This window comes from Mercenaria mercenaria, chromosome 11, assembly GCF_021730395.1.
Source record: "Mercenaria mercenaria strain notata chromosome 11, MADL_Memer_1, whole genome shotgun sequence".
Taxonomy (NCBI): domain Eukaryota; kingdom Metazoa; phylum Mollusca; class Bivalvia; order Venerida; family Veneridae; genus Mercenaria; species Mercenaria mercenaria.
In genome coordinates this window covers 37,865,923-37,871,941 of record NC_069371.1, presented here as the reverse complement: position 1 = coordinate 37,871,941, position 6,019 = coordinate 37,865,923, and the positions used below count along the sequence as shown (strand labels likewise).

The 6,019-nt window shown below is 33.1% G+C and overlaps 1 protein-coding gene and 2 long non-coding RNA genes across 3 annotated transcripts in view; 2 read left to right on the top strand and 1 right to left on the bottom strand.

Annotated features, from left to right (window-relative positions):
• LOC123532408 (sulfotransferase 4A1-like) overlaps positions 1 to 6,019 on the top strand; it is a 29,874-nt gene that overhangs the window by 10,072 nt on the left and 13,783 nt on the right. The gene's annotated exons all lie outside the window — the stretch shown is intronic.
• Positions 1,458 to 3,388, top strand: LOC128546527 (uncharacterized). The gene is made up of 3 exons (XR_008366008.1): positions 1,458 to 1,730; positions 2,348 to 2,600; positions 3,023 to 3,388. It is a non-coding gene; the product is annotated as an uncharacterized LOC128546527 (long non-coding RNA).
• LOC128546528 (uncharacterized) lies at positions 3,197 to 5,171 on the bottom strand. Its single transcript, XR_008366009.1, has 2 exons — positions 5,089 to 5,171; positions 3,197 to 4,549 (listed from the first exon to the last, which is right to left on the bottom strand). It is a non-coding gene; the product is annotated as an uncharacterized LOC128546528 (long non-coding RNA).

Sequence of the window (6,019 nt, the reverse complement as noted above, 5' to 3'; positions counted from 1 at the left end):
CTCCCAATCGGCGAAATATTCACTATATTTAATAATTTTTCAGTTGTTGTGTTCCTACATTTAAACTGTGTATTATTATATATACATTGTATACATTATCATGATTTAAACTATAGTACCGTTTGCTATTTAATAATGATAACTTTCAAAACGATAAGGCATTACAAAAATGACGTTCACATAGTAGGATATCAACTCAAGGCTCGAGACGAAAATAATAGTAATAGGTAATTAATTTGAATAAGATAGAACTGAGGCAAACACATGACTCTAAATCAGGAAGAATGACATTTATTTTTATTTGCGCTTTTCTCTCCGATAACAGGTTAACGAATTAGAAAAATAATTTTGCGCTTATTTAAATGCAAAGTAAAATTTTAGGTTCGATATGCGGAAACAGGAAATAAAAATCGGGGAATCTTAATTCAAACTCCGCAAGGACTCGCAGTCCCTGACTTTTGCATAAAAATTGTTATTTCTTGCCCGGGAAAATAGCAATCAATATTAAAAAGAAAGACTTAAACAAAGTTTACAGCATTTCCAGTCTATTCCAAACTATTTTCCCATATAAATGTTTTGTTTTTATCTTTGTTTTAGAAAACCAGGCTTCAATAAACGTTGACTTTACATAGTTAATCTTTCAAAATTTGTGATGGTCGTGTGTTCGAATCCCACACTCGAAAAGTCCTTTTCCCAATTTTGTGACGATTTTTCCTTTAGAGACTGAACATGATTTAATTGCAAACACAACTATCTGGAGTTTCGATCAAGAAAATGTATAAAAATAAAACATTACAAAGGTAGGAGAATGAAAACTGAAGCAACAGTTGAATTCGCCACAAAGTTTATCAGTACTCTTTCAAAACAAAGTACATGCAGAAACGGAATGCTCGTGTAAAAATCGTTCTGATCAAGGAAGATTAAAATGAAATCAGTCATAGGCATTGTGCTATTGTTTTAACCTGTCAAATATGCATACATTACACGCTCTGTGCATTGATATTTTAATATTCGGCCCAACTTCGGTGCTATCCGTATGTTTACAGAAAGGAATTTTGGTAAAGTGTCTAAATATCATTATTAGTATTGTAAGTGAAACACATTCTCATCGATCGTATCTATGGCTCAGTGGTTACAGCATTTGGCTCGAATGCGGGAAATCGCTGGTTCGTGCCCATTAGCGAGCACATTTTTTATTTTTCATTTTCAGTTATTAATATGATTTATATGACTTCGCTGACAGCAGTACCGACACCGCGAATGAAACTGAATGATGAATTAAGCTAGTTGTAATTCATATTGATGAAATTTGTATAGCTGTGAAAAAAAATACATAAAATATATATAAATGAGAAATTGATAAAAGAGATAAAAATGAAAAAAAAAATACTTGTGAAAATAAAACGAAGGAAATACTGGATAAAATTGTACATGTACAGAGTGTTTGATGAAATTTGTGGAAAAACAAAAAAAAAAAAAAAAAAAAACAAACAAAAAAAACAAAAACAAAAACACAGATACTGAACGATAATGATCTTACAAACTCAAGGTTTCAAGCTATTGACGATGACCACTGAGCTATCGTGTCTTGCGTATATTATACGTATACACTATTTAAAATAAACTATTTTAATTGCTGGTTACTTTCCCAGGGGTGGTATAGTACGTCATCAACAGGTGCGCGCAACACTTCCCGATGCGGCTTTTTTGTGTCAAAACATCTCGATTCGGTGAGTAAACTTGCGATTATTACATTGATAACTAATAGACTCGGAAATGACATATAGTCGAAAGTACCCGCACATGCGTCTAGTTTATCATTTACGTTTGCATTTTTCAAGAAAGCCTTCCGTTTAAGGGAACATTCGTGCACAATGCACTTCATGGAAACACTTCCCTATTCACCACACCATGTTATGTCGCATAACAAGAGTTTACATGCATTTCTGATAAATCCAAGCATTGACGGGTGTTCTTTTATGGTAAACAGATGTCAGTGATACCTTGATTACTCATTGGAATCTAAATTTTCCGAAAAATCAGTAAACTAAAATTTCGCCTTCCCGATTCACCAACTGAATTGATGTCCTTCCCGGCTCACCAATTTCCAGCATGACTAACATCGGGCTGGTGCTCATGTAAATGTGATCACACTTGCCTGGAAGTTCTATTAATTCGAATAACTAATTGTTAGAGTGCTTGCACTAGATGGTCTGTAAACTTCATTTAAGCATTTGAAGATAATATTGAAAGAACGAGGCATATCTTGAACATATGTTGTATACTATAAACATGCATATGTATGATATAATTATGTTCTATCATGTCCTTATATTTGTTATTTTAGGTACATGAAAGATGAAAAAGGAAACAAAACTTCTAGTCTGCATCAATGGAATTGTCAATATATGTTAAAAAGGATTGCTGAGTGATCGGCATGCAAGACATTATTGACATATTATATTTTCCAAAAGCTGTACGACATAATATTTGAGAAGTGGAGAACATCCTCTAACGGAATTACCCAAGACAAGGATTTCAACGCTCAACTAGGTCTCCGTACCAAACTTTGTCACGACTATGTCGGTTGCTGTTTGAAGGTATGGATATAAATAACTGATTTAATTTCAATAATGTTACAGTAGATAAATCTTAATAAGGGGTATATATAGTTAGATAGGCACTTCGACACATGATAATATAAATAGAAAGTATTTTTGAAACCATTAGTTAACTTGTTACTCTAATTATTTTTTCATGATAACTATTTATGGCGTGTCATCGAAAATAGTCGAGTATGATTGCTTTGATTCCGAACTTGAGTTCAAGGAAAGACTCGATGAGACAAATAAGAATATGCATTGATAATATGCTAAGTAAAGCAAAATTATATAGTTAAATTATTATCATCTGCTGATTTTTAAAGTAGCAACCTTTTAATATATTTTAAAGGTATAAAGTCGCACCAATGCAGTTTAGTTTTTAATGATATGCTACTATTTAGTCTTGTTTAACGTTTCAGGGCAACGTGGTCATCACAATTGCTCGGGAAAAAATGAGAAATTACTGTATCGCGCCAACGAAATGTTCTTATTAAGGAGTTTTAGATGTGCGCAGGGAAAGACCAAGAGTGACTACAACCGAATTATAATTACCACGTTGTAGATTGGGACATTGAATCTACACTAGAAAGCGGTTGAGGATTTAACATTTTACTAATGTTCAGATTTTGCTTGCAAATCTTAGTGCACCCAATTACATGTTAAAACTCGAAGTGAGCTTGAACAGTGGTAGAACAATTTTACTTGCAATGTAAATTACTTTGCTTTTCTTAAACTGTTTAGTTGTTGAAAATGTTGTTGTATAAAAGATTATTTAAAATAGGAAATTTTACTGATTTTTTTATTTAAACCCTTACACAGTGGAAGCCGTTGTGACATAAACATACGCACATACACTTTAAGACATAGCAACATCTTCCTTTTATCAGCTAATGTTATATATTTACACAAATCAACAAAGTAGATTTATTACTTGATTGCAGCAATTCTAAATTTTATACACACTTATAAATACGAGTATAATGAAAACGTTTCTTTAACTTTGGACGTAATTCTTTATAACTCAGCATTTAAAAAACCTTAAGTTTCATTAAGATCGCATATATGACAAATTCTGTCCGAATTGTATGCTTTATTGTTTTGTTCGATCAAGAAGCAGTGTACATCTCTATGTCACATATTCTCAACAACTGGAAATATTCAGACACGACAGAAAGACGCGAAGTGAAGATGCACTGCCTAAAAATCAACAAAAATCAGAATATAATAACTCTTGAAACCATTAAACTGGAAAATATTGAGGTTTTGCGCAATTACACTAATTATAACTCAGAAATTTCATTAGAAACACACAAAACTTGATAAAGTGACAATGTAGTATAATCTGTTAACGTTTATTGACCGAAACATAGAGATAACAAGAATATTTACATTGTTGTGTTTTACCCGTTATGCGCATTAGTGTCAACTACATTTCATACAAAGTTTAATACTGCTGTTGCCTTTCATCAAAATCTGTCAAATGTTATTTAGAAGAAAGGAGAGACACTGACAAGACTCTGTGACACAGACAGACAAAACAAAACATGTTTAAATAAAAAAATCACAATTGTTTGAAGTCACGCAAAATCACATTAAATTCCGTCTACAAAAACTGTTCATGGCTAAATATTGTACGGTAGTGGTCACACGTAACAGTGAGCTGTTTCAAACGGTGTCTGCACATATTGCCAGTGAGTGAACCTCAAACAACGACTACTTTTGTGGTCTTCATTTCTGACTTTTTCACAAACATCCTCAACAAGCGGGTATTGTTCTTTCTACAATTCTGATTTTTTTGACGTGTCATTTTATTCCCGAGAAATGCATGAATTACTATATGCAGTTTATGTTCATCTGTCTACGGATATCATACTGCTGAACCCCTAGTGTTTAGCTTCATAATTTAATTCTGATAAACAGAATATCTCAGGTGTTTCTGTTGTGATCTGAAAAAGAAAGAGTAAATCTGTCATAATATAGCCCTTGAAAGTAAATTAAACACTGTTTTTACTGACATAAACGTTCATTGCTAAATACTAGTTTTGCTGGTATGACAACCGAAAATAAATTGAAAGGCTACATATAATTAAGTCAAACACGATGCCACACGGGCGGTGAGCCGGGAAGTGCATCGTTTTACCTGGTGAACCGGGAAGGCGAAATTTTATATTACTGATTTCTTTGAAACTATAGATTCCAATAGTTAATTAAGGTATCACTGACCTCTGTTTGCCATAAAAGAACACCCGTCAAGGCATTTAGTCATTAGAAATGCATGAAAACTCTTTTTATGCGATATAATATGGTGTGGTGAATGGGGAAGTGTTTCCATGAAGTGCATTGTGCTCGAATGTTCACTTAAAGGTAAGACTTTCTTGAAAAATGCAAACGTCAGTGCTAAACTAGAGACACATGCGGGTACTTTAGACTATATGTCATTTCCAAATCTATTTGTTACCAATGAAATAATCGCAAGTTTACTCACCGAATCGAGGTGTTTTGACATAAAAAAGCCGCATCGGGAAGTGTTGCGCGCACCTGTTGATGACGCACTATACCACCCCTGTTCCGTATACAAAATGGAATGTACCGAAAATCAACCGAAGGTTGAAATATTCTATGCACCGCCCATTTAATCAATATGCATTTGACAGTTCAATAAAATAGGACAATATTTTAAATTCATGATATTAATGTTTTAATCAAAACATTTATATCGTAAGTATTTTTATGATTATTTTATATTTGTGTTTCCCTCAATGCTATTAATACCAGTAAATCATACGTATGGCACTGTCAAAACTAAAGATGAATATACTTGCATTTATAATAAATACAGCGTTAATGCGTCACCGAATAGGGAAATGTCTTATTTTGTGTCGGTCAGTTACATGAGTGAAGTATGAAATAACCATATATGTAACAACGAATAATATCGTTATGTATTTAAAAGCTTTATATTCAATAAAATCCTTCAATCGCAATAAAATTTCTCTGTTTTCAAGTTTCAATCAAGCGATTAGTACATGTATAATAAGTTGTGAATTCATACGATGCGTTACATATTGTATTTTCTAATACCTTGGGAACTCATCTGTAGAATACTGTGATTGTTTCTATTTCATCAGCACTGTCAGTTCAGTCATCAAAAATGTTCGTTCTTTTATTTCCCCAAAATACCACGTAAAATGCTACCGCAATAAACGCACGGTGTGATGTATCACTGAATGAACAAAACTGAAAAGCAGGTGAGTGAGGTCGTTCCCAGCCCGTCCAACAAACAAGATTTCTTAAAACGTTGTTTTGATCAAACTGAACTTCTACGGACCTGATGTTGAAGGAAGTTGAAGAAAATATCATGCGCATATATAATTGTATGTCATACTCATGCTTATTGTAGAATGATAGGAATGTCA